Raw genomic sequence first — 11,084 nt, forward strand, 5'->3', positions numbered from 1 at the left:
CGGAGAGGCTTGACAATCCTGAAGAAATATTTGCTTGTACCCTTCCTTCCCTCCACCATTCTGTTTCCCATGTGATATGTGCATGTTTGGTTATCCCTGCCAGCTTCAATCAGTGCATTCAAAATGCTCCAAGCACAGAGGTGCAATTCTCTCAGAAGAACACAAAACAAAAGTTGTAAAAGCAATGGTGGCATTTCACTGGTATTGTTTGCACAAAAAGCCATTGTAAGTCTGGAGGGAGATGTCACCGAGCCATATTCTGGTGGGAAAAAGCCCTAAAAGAAATGCTTCAGCATTAAGTTATTTTATGGGGACTGGCTGGAATGAGCTGCTTTGGGGAATCAGGCCCTGCACCCCGTCAAACAAATTGACTCATCCAATGGTTAACAGAGAGAGAGAGAGAGCAGCAGTGCTTTGCTGGGTCCCTTCCAGCTGGTTTGCTTGATGCTGCGTTTGCAGTTGCTGCCTGTCACAGCTGCTTTCACACTAAGATTGGTTAGCAAATTTTGGCAGGGTGACAAGCAGCCACAGTTCATCAACTTTGCTCTGATTCAATGTGGAGTGGGAGGGGGAATGGAGCCTTCCAAAATGTTTTGCTAAGCAAGAAGCAGGGCAGGGGCTGCGTGTGGCAGAGTGTGAGCCAAGTAGATGAGAGCGAGGCTTTCTGTGTGATCAAGAGCAAAGCTCATAACACTGTGTGGTGAGTGAGGTATGGATCCCATTTCCTCCACCATTCCCCCACCCCCCAAACCATCCTGAAATTTCAGAAGCTGTTTTTGATCAGCTGGCTTGAAAATAATGACGCTTGCAGCTCCAGGCTGCATCTAGAGAAAGCGAAATTGCTTCCTGTATTTCTTGCTCCTTTTTCTGCTCGTCTGTTTCACTCTGTGTTTCATCCAGGTGTGTACCTTATAGTAGCTTCAAATCCACTTGCTTAGCCAGCAGGCTCCAGCACAGTGCTGGGATCTGTACAAACTTGTGAAATGAAATGGGGAGACAAGTCATGGAGCTGTGTGCAGCAGGACAGCTGACAGAATAACACAGGTTGGTGAATTGGGAACGTAGGGCCAAGTCCTGTCCTCCTTGGTCAGAGAACTGCGTGATAGGAAAAATTCTAGTATGAAATGTTGTAACTTTAAAGGATCTGTAACACACAGTTAGAGGTGTACCTATGTGTCCCTGTTGTAATACTTTACATGGCCCCAAGGCAGTGGGCTTTTCTTAATTTTTTCTTCATTTTCTTTTTCCTCTGTGCTTTGTGTTTTGTTCCTGTGGCATTAGCTGTGGGAACATGCCATTTCTGGGGAAAAAAATGCATATAGTTGCCATGAAAACCTTCTGTGAATCAAGTAACTCCCAATCCCATCCTAAGCACGGAACTCCAGAACAAAGCTTCAGCAAGTGCCTGTACCACAGTGCCTAGATTCCTCTAGTGTTAAGCTGTGTCATATTACTGCTCCGCACAGCAATCTTCAAGTAGTTTGGATCCTTTCAGGCTGTGCTTGCAGCAGACTGGCAGTACTGCCCAGGCTAAGGGGGGGATGCCATCCAGCATGTTCTTTTTTTTATGAAAAGATGCTGTCACTCATGACTATGGAAAATGCCCTTTATTTGCCACACATCCTCCCACCAGCAGCTGCATGCAGATTTCCTCATGTCCTGTCTTGGAACTGCCTTGCAGTGACTCCATGCCGTCTGAAGCTGTTTCATCACAACACTTTCCCTCTCCTATCTGAAGGTGCTTCCAGCTTCATAGCGATGCACGAAGTGGAATCTACAAAACCTGTCTCCATTCTCATCAGTTGATCTCATTTTAATTAAAACTGGAACAGACTTTACCCTCCAGGTTTTGGCCACCCCATTTCTTTTCTTTGAAGCTTCAACCACTTGAGCAGCGTTGCAAGCTATCATCCCTCTCTTCATGCCAAATACCTGACTGGCATCCAATTTCCCCATGCAGGAACTCCTCGAAGTGGGGAAAGGGAGAGAAAAAAAAAAGGTATGAAGTAATTTGCAGGCATCCCATATCCACTTGTATGCAGAATGAAGAGAGGTGTCAGTGAAACCCTTCCCTTCCCTTCCCTTCCCTTCCCTTCCCTTCCCTTCCCTTCCCTTCCCTTCCCTTCCCTTCCCTTCCCTTCCCTTCCCTTCCTCTTTAATCATTGGCAGTTTCCTCTTGCTATTTTTGGAAAAATTCTTGGCGTTTTCCTCCTTTCCTGCCCTTTCTTTCTCTCCAGCCTTGTGTGGAGCCGAGCATTTCGGAGAGGAAAGGAGGCTTTGCCAGGTGCTTTGCTTTGTAACCAGTCTTGCTTCTGTCCTCAGACATCTGTGAGTCTCAGAATTGGAAACCTCTTTTGCATATAAATAAGGTCTGCTATGTTCAGGAGCTACGGTTATGAGTTTATAAGGGAAGTGATCAGATTAATAGGCAGCAATGAGAATGTTCAATTATTCTGGCTTCTGACTAACTATCTTCTGTCAGACCATGTCAGCACACCTCCTCATGTTGAAAGCATTGTCTGAGATCTGTGGAGCACTCAGGCCTTTCCCTTAACCAAAGGCAAATACAAACATGCCCCAACACTAACAGGTAATTTCTCCCACTCCTTCTTGGTTCAGTGGGAAAAAAGTTGCCATCCAAGTATTCAAAGCCGTTTTGGACAATTTGCTCTGATCTCTTCAAAAAGTCATCCCTGTTAATTGCGTTCTTTCTCAGTTTTTGCATGTAAATGCTGAGCCCTTTGGGTGGGAAAATCTCCCCATCCCAACTCCACCACATGCAGAGAGACATGTCACCATCTTTCCTGCTAGCATCTGTGCTTCTCTGCTGACCAGAAATATTTCACCTGACTGTGTTAAGGTTGCTCTGATGTCTCAGTATTTCAGCCACTAAATTGCTTCTGAACACCCAGTTCTTTCCTCTCCTCTGGGAACAATAGAGTGAAGGTCAAGTCTTTGCTCTTACAGCAGAAATTCCAGTTGCTCCCTAATGGCATTTCTGCCTGCTATTGAATTTCTGCCCTGTTATATTACTGAGGCCGTCATCATCTTGCTTCTGATACTGTAGTCCTCTTCAAAGTGGTGGCTCAGTGTCATCAGCAGATCTGCCTGCCTGGATTCTCTTTCTGTCTTGGTCACCAGATGATTTAATTGCTTGATGGATTTAATTGTTGCTGCTTTCTCCTTGTTCACTAGATCCTCTTTTGTCAGTGCAATTGCGGCATAAAAATCCTGGCTTCTGTGCAAATCCCTCTGTAAGGAAGCTAGCATGACTGAAGCTACTTGTACAGGAGTTGTATAACTAATCTCTTAACAAAAATAAGTGAAATCTGGTTGAAAGTGTTTCTCAGTGAAAGAATGAGCATGTCTGGGAATGAATGAGTGGGTGGTAGCCTGCCATGTAAGCAGAGCTGCTCTTTCAAGCTTTGGAATTGCTAAAGGACATGCTTCCCAGATCTCTAGATTCAGGTTTTATCCTCTTAATGCCAAATGACAATTAAAATAAGCAGATACCTGTTGTTGATAAAACTTCAAAATACTTAATGCCTTTTGCTTTACTATGGGAACTATACAGCTGTAAGTAAAAGCAGAGATCTCGTGTGCGTTTCTCGTCTGTTTTCTTCCCCGTTCCTGACATAATGCTGACAAGTCCAGATTTCTTCCACTTTTGATTACCAGTTGAAATCTAAATCCTGCAGATTTGATTTGTGAACCGTCCAGATAACATCCTTCCTCTCTCCACCTGTGCTGCTTCTGGAGCATAGACATTTATCCATGCATTGGAGGGGTTCTGCAGGGCTCCATTCTGATGCCCTTTATGGTTTCATCAATTACTTGGATGCAGGATTCAAAGACAAACTAAGTAAACTTGTGGATGATGCTAAACTAGAAGGAACTGTCATCTCCCTCGATAGGAGAGCAGCCTTGCAGGGAGGGCTGGCCTTAACTACCTGTGTGAAATTCAACAACAGTGTTGAAAAAGTTCTGTGCCCTGGACAAGACAAGCTCTTTCCTTTTGCTTTTCAGGTTATGTGAGGATAGAAGCCAGATTTTTCCATCAGGGTTTTGTTTTGGTTCAAAGCTTTGTGAAAAGAACAAGCTGCTACGCATCACCTCCTCTTGCCATTGGCATATGCAAGGCAACTCGTTCCTCTCTCATGGGCTGTTAGCCCTTCTGAATTACAATGTATATATTGTGTGATGGGAGCAGACACATAACCTGCTACTGGGCACCTCCATGGTGAGTTGTTTGCGTGCTTAAAGCCTGTGACTGGATGTGGAATTCTCCAACATTATCAGTTAATCACGAGCTGCACATAAACAGGTCCCTTAAATTATGCTTTTGGAAATATGTCCCCCTTGAGCTTCTTCATTATCAGTTCAAGACTGCAACAATACCTGATTGATGACTGCCAGCTTCTGGCGGCTCCCCTACACCTTTGAGCCTTGCATGAGTTCCTTAGATGGGCTTAATCCCTCAACTGAGCTTTATGGACTGCTGCCAAACTTTCCCAATAGCACCAAAGTCACTAAGCTTCCTTTCCTTTTCCACTCCTGTTGTGGCTTTCCTATTCTTGTCATGTGTTTTTTTTTTTTCCTCTGTTGAATAATTCAGCTAATACACTGGCACTTGAATGCTTGAGAGCTGTGCGTTCCCTAATGAGGGAAGCAGCTTGCCAACTTTATATCTTTCCAGTCGTTTGACTGTAAACCCAACATCGTTAACAAATCACCATGGAATAGCTGTGGAAATACAGAACAAATTGTGGTTGTCTTAACTTAAGTGTGCAAGGAATTAAAAATAGAATGAAAGAAACCCAAACCCAGCACAGGGAAAGAAATATGGGAGCAAAGTGTGCCTTGAAGGAATGGATGACAATACACAGAAATCTCATGCAACTTCCCTCTGCCTCGCAGTATCTGCAATGAGAAATGATATATGCGAGAATGGATGTTAATTCTCCCAAGAGACACAGCTGTGCTAATTTGGAAGATAGGTGCAGGTGAATCTGTTCGCAGCTCTGATTTTCTTTCATGTTTATGTGAATCAAGGTTTGTATACAAAGCGATTTTTTTCTTTCCCAGCTTGTTTTTTATTTATTGTTTTTTTAGCCTGAAGGTTTTTCAGTCCATGTGACACAGACCAGAGCATTTTGCACACAGATTAATCCCCTATTGGCTTGAGTTCGTTCAGACTAAGATTCACACCGATATATTTCAGGTGAATGTTTAGTCCTGGGCTCTCTGTGCATTTTGTCTTTCCTGGATCCCCATCTCTGCTTACTGGAGCAGCAGCTCTTGGTGCCTGAATGATCCTACAAGATCTCCAAGCAGGTGAGGATATGTGCAAGGTTTCTCATTTCCTTTTCAGGATGACAGCTCTCAGAACTTGGGAATCAGGCGGAAATGTAAGCTGGTTGGGAAGCAGGAAGCTACCTAAGGTAACATGCAAGATAAGGGCACCAAGATAGTATTCTGGGTCTGCTTTACATTAGCTTAACTGGTGCTCTGGGTGCAGGTGCTTAAACTCAGGATGAATCTCATTTTGCTGTTAGATGTTATATATGTAGTTAAAAAGCTGCCAGAGAACGAGTGAATACCATGGCAGTGCTAAAAGTCTTTGTTTTTCATTCAGATTAATGCAGAAGGCTTGTGCTTCTCTAGGCAGAAGTGAAATGTTAGCACACAGTCCTATTGCTTGCACAGAGCACAGGAGCCAGCAAAGCACAGGCAGAAACAAAGTCCTGGGTGTAGACCGTTGTCTTCTATCAAAGAGAGAGCTACAAAGATGTTGGTCAGGATGTCTGGCACATTTCTATCCCTTAAGGACTTGGCAGTGAAACCCTTTCAGAACTGTCTAGATATCCAATAGCATCCAGCTCCAAGAATACTTGCTTAAGGAAGAGCTACTTCCTTGTTAAGCAGCAGTTTAGTTGTGAGGAGGGTGCAAACAATGTCAACATCTCCATTTTTGAAGCAAAGATGTGTTCATGATGGAACAGGCAAGAGATGAGAATTTAATAAATAGAGCTTTTCATCCAGAGATGTCACCATCATTCACATTTCAGGGATGAGGGAATGGAGACCTGTGAAGCTGATGTGGCTCAGATGTTCTCATGCAAGATGTCCTCATGAGGTGGTGGTAAGGTTCCCAGCTTGCACAGGATGAGGGCCTCTTGAATCTCCTCCCAGAGAAATTCTGGAGCTGAACTTAAATTACACTGAGAGCTGCTTGAGCTTAATATCATTATCTTAACTGTGTGCACAGAAAGTAAGCTTTCTAATTTCTTTCCTGTTGTGTTGCCAGTATTCACACAGAATGCAGAGCACCGAGCTGAATGGCAGAGCTAGGCAAAACTTGGGGGTTCTGGATTGAGCTCAACTGATTTTAACTGGAAATTAAAATCCCACTCATCTGGCCTGTGATTGCTGTGATCTTTTGAAGATGCAAGGCTGGCTTCAGTCAGCATTGCAGTAGAGAAATTCTGGGAACTACACTAAAATAACATGGTTAAAGATCTAACTTCGGTTTGTTTGCACTCAAAATATGGGGAAAGGACACTAAAATGAAGATGGATAAAAATAATAAAAAAAGAAAACAGCCAAAATGAATGACTCTGAGATGCCTAATGGAGTGCTGCCTAGAGGGAATGCTGACTTAAAAAAGGTGGATTGATCCCCTTTCATTTGCACACAAGTGTCACTGAGCACCCTACCTTTTGACTCTTGCTTGTTTCTAATCTATCTTCTGTTTCCCATCAGTCTTGGTTATCTCTTAGTCTATCCTTCATCTCTTGGTGGCAGGAGCTAAAATAACCTTCTGCTTTGCATTGCTTGGATATGTGTGATATGAAGCCAGATGGCTGCAGAGATGAGCAATTGAGAGTGTCTGCACGTTATTGATTGCAGCTGCTGTTTTTGCAGTTGGAGGTGGTGGTAAGGATCCCAGCAGCAGCCAGTAACAGGTGGACAGAGAGTGATTTGGCTTGATGGTATGTCATTAATATCTTCTGGAATGGGGTTTTGTCAGCCCCGCTCTGGGCTTAGATCTCCTGCTGGTCCATGAGACCATAGGAATGGGCATATTCTATCTTGCACTTCCAGGTGCTGTTTGGGAGCTCACTTTGATGTGATCCCATTTTCTTGAAGCTGAACTCATTTTCATTGTTTCTTGCTCTTCCTCCTTTGTTTTCCTCTTACAGCTGCATTGCATTACTAAAAATACTTAAAAACGTATCATTTACTGAACTGCTTCCTCTGCTTGTTCTTGTTCCAGGCACAAACATCCACCTCTCTCTGAACACCTATCTCATTTGCTTAAATTAAATCACTGCTTCAGAGAAGATCTTCAATTTTAGGAAACAGCTTCTGTTGTTCTGTGACTCCAGCTTGTATCCTCACGTGCAACAAGAGACCAGTGCTCAAAATAAGGACCCGGTTTAACAATTAATGTAGGGAAGAGTAAGTAACGCCTCCATCCTCTAGGTTCGAGGTTGGAACCTCTTGGCTTATTGCTAAGAGTTAGAAAGGCTGTTTTGGGTCAAGGTAGCTTTGTCTGACTCTGCACTCTGGTCCTGTCAATGGCCAGGAGGAGATGCTGAAGCAAACATATAACTAGTGTATTTTCTGGACCTGTAACCCCTTGCCAGAGGCTAGGATGTTCCTTCTGGAAAGCAGTACTATCAGAGTTTGATTACTTCTTGGAAAATCTGGCTCTCCTACTCGGAATAACCTGAAATAAACCCCATGATGAGTCTCTTAAAGGATTCTGAAGGAACAACATAGACATAAAACAGCTTAGCTCTGATTATGCCCTGAAAACTATGCCAGTTCAGAGATTGAGAGGATCAGCCTTGTGATATTTGGAAGCCTGTGGTGGGGACAATGGCCTAAAGAGAGTACATAACTGGGGGCCACACAGGTGCCTGAATCCCTTGGGAACAAGCTTGAGATTTTCCTTCTCTCCATATCTTCCATTAGGGAACTTCTGCTATGCCAGCTCTGTTCATAAGGGGATTTGTGCCTCAGGCACTGCACACCTCTCTGCTCAGAGCCTGAGGCATGTTGGCATCTGCAATTCAAGAGCTTTCAGAATGAGAAGGCAGGCAGTTTGGGGCGGGATAAGGTACTTCTCTGTACACTAAGTATAGAAGTATTCCCATAGGCCAGGAAACTCCCACAAGGTGGCTCAGTTACACTCAACATGATGGCTGTGCATGCAGGTCTCTTTTTGTGTCTGAAATGGAGTCCAATTCGATTCTACTTTAAAAATTATATTCCCCACATAAAAACTTCTGGGGTTTTTTTTTGCATTTAGCCACAGCCACGTACACAATCATGTATAAATGCTGTGCATATGTTCACACATACAACTACTCTGGTTCTGTTTGTGGCTATTTCCTATCTGACGTGATCTGACTATAGCAAAAATTAAAATAAAGATCAGATTAGTTACCGTGGTAACAGCTACCCCTGCCTCATATGACGCACGGATCCTGTGAAGCGAAGGAGCACGTATCAATTTACACTCTTAATTTTTGGGACGTGCAGGGCTCAGCTCTTCCCAGGAGGTCCTCTGATGACACCAAGCACTATCCGTGCTTTCATTCAGCAGCTCATCCTCTTTGACTTTCTGTAAGTCACAAGAGCTCTGGAGCTGCTGCCACCATCTTTTGGTAGAAACAATCTTCATTTCAGTTTCTTTCTTCAAACAAACCGAAGAGAAAACACAGTGAGAAAAGTCAGGTATGGGGGGTACTGAGGCAGTGAGGGATGTTCTTGGTCTTTTAGGACATAGGCAGCACTGGGGCTGTCTTGGTTCATTTGTTTCCATGACTGTATGTCAAGGTTTTAAATGTTTCTGCCTTGTGTTGGAGAAAAACAAACAGTCTCGAGTAGGAGTAGTCAAATTAATGATGTCTTGTGGTGTGAGATTTCACTCGTTACATCTCCCAGCTATCAGATCTCTTAAGGTGTAGGATGAGACAAATTATCAGATCTGTAGGAGAAGAGAACATGAAGAGATAATACAGTTGACTGCAGTTAATGATTACTACCATGTGTCTATGTACATTACAGGGATAATATGTCTTTTTGACTCTTGCCCTCTGGACACACATCCACAGCATCTTTCATTCTGCATCCTTGGTCCCTACTCAGGACTTATTCCAGAGCTATCACGGTCTCAAAATCACACCTTTAAATGCATTGTCTCATATAACATCATTTCCTATCCAGGAAGCTTCAACCGACACAGAGTTTCTCACCATTGTGGTCAGGATTTATTGGATCTAATTAGACTGTTTCTAAAGCTGGAGTAAAGAGCCACAGGCTCTCATGAAACACCAAATCATACATTCTCCTGAGTTTCCCATGGAAAACCTTTCAGGAAGAGGTTTTGTTGTGGCCACGGTTTCATGCACTGCAAGAGGACATAATGTCCACAATGCAGTTTGAGGCATCTGTGTTTTCACAGCTGTAAGAACAGAAAAATATTACGACTGCTAATTATATTAATTGAAGCTGTGCTGCTGTTTGTGTGAACATTCACAGATTGGAATACAGATTTTTCCCATTGTCTTACTTGCAGACAGAAGCTGGGGGCCAAGCCTACAATACCCAGCCACACGTGTTGGGATTTCTGAAATACAGCAAAATACCTACTGTTCTTTAGAAATGTATTTTAAAAATGCATTCACTGAAAGCAACGTTTTTCTTTCCCAGAGGGACTCCATAGAGACTTTGACTCTTGAAATCTGTTTGCTTTCTCTAGCATCTCTAATTTGACCCATGTTCCTGTCCTCAGATCCTTTTTGTGCCCCTGCTGCTTTGTTTCTTTTTCCCCCTTCCCAGATTCCAGGGCCTTGCAGCTACCAGCTGCAACAAGGCACCGGCTCAGAAGGGCCAAGGTCCTTTACTCCGCAGTGCTCTTGCTGTGCTTATGGGAGGGCAGCTTCTGGCAGTGTGAGTGGGAATGATAGACTGCCTCTCAACACAAGTGCTCTATTTATGGGCTGTTAAGGACTCTGGCAATAATGCAGAGTTCTGAATGTCTCCTTGTGAAGACTGCAGAAGAATTGTCTTTCCTGCTTCATGGCTTACAACCAAAGCAGCTACTGTGGGATGGAGACTGTTACAAATACGAGGGTACCTGTGCCAGCTTCTGTTCTGTGCTGATGCAATTGCCTTGGCTGTGTTAGCAGTGAGCATTTGCAGAACGGTGCTCATCTGGTCTGGCCTAGACATTCACATTTTCTATGTAGGTTCACTTGACAGCAGCCAAATGTTGCCCTTCCTCCAGTTAGATTTATTTTTCACTCTCTGCTTAGCAGCTTACATTTTCAAAACCTTGTACAAACACAGCCACCCTCCCAAATTAGCTGGGAGATTTAAAAGCAGCTGCAGAGCCACGTCCTCTTCTGCTGTGAACATCGGGAAACTTAATGCAAAAGGACTGAGACAAGTGGAGGGGTGTTCGTTTCAAAACAGAACCAGTATTTGAGATGTGGTCACCCCAGAACCAAGTACAGGGGCACAGTCTCTTCCCCTGTCCTGCACACAACAGGGCTCTGTTGGCCTTCTTGCCCACCTGAGCAAGATGTATATCATATGTTTTGCTACAGAAAGAAAATGAGGACAAAGTCTTCATCAGCATGGTCTTGATGAGAGTAGTTGAAACAAGAGCAGGTTTAAGCCTCAGCCCTACCACAGCACTGTGGTGTGATCCTAAGCGAGCCACTTTGTTTTAATGTGTTTCAGTCAAAGGCAGGACAAGGATTTTCCCTGTGTCATCATCCTTTGTATGGGCTGGATACCAGTCATGCCCACCCCAATGGGTCTGCAAGACCTGAGTGTGGGATACATGCACTAGCCTTGCTAGGAAGCCAAGAAGCAGGTAGCAAGATGTCTGTTATCCTATTTGTGATCCTACCCTGCTGCACTTCCTATGCTCAGCTTTCCCTTGTTTTGCTGCTGTTTGGGGGCCCAAAGATTTGAATCTTTCCATCTTTCAGCCTGATAGTTTTCTGAGCAAATGTAATCTAACACTTAAGCAGACTTCCTCAAGCACAGTGTGTTGTACTTCC

The 11,084-nt window shown here is 43.8% G+C and overlaps 1 long non-coding RNA gene across 1 annotated transcript; it reads left to right on the forward strand.

Moving 5' to 3' along the window:
* The first annotated feature begins 5,174 nt into the window (after positions 1-5,174).
* On the forward strand, positions 5,175-9,405 carry LOC128072521 (uncharacterized). The gene is made up of 4 exons (XR_008202324.1): positions 5,175-5,334; positions 6,069-6,142; positions 6,925-6,992; positions 7,277-9,405. It is a non-coding gene; the product is annotated as an uncharacterized LOC128072521 (long non-coding RNA).
* Positions 9,406-11,084: the final 1,679 nt, after the last annotated feature.

This window comes from Tympanuchus pallidicinctus, unplaced genomic scaffold (assembly GCF_026119805.1).
Source record: "Tympanuchus pallidicinctus isolate F22 unplaced genomic scaffold, pur_lepc_1.0 scaffold7, whole genome shotgun sequence".
In the NCBI taxonomy this organism is placed as follows: domain Eukaryota; kingdom Metazoa; phylum Chordata; class Aves; order Galliformes; family Phasianidae; genus Tympanuchus; species Tympanuchus pallidicinctus.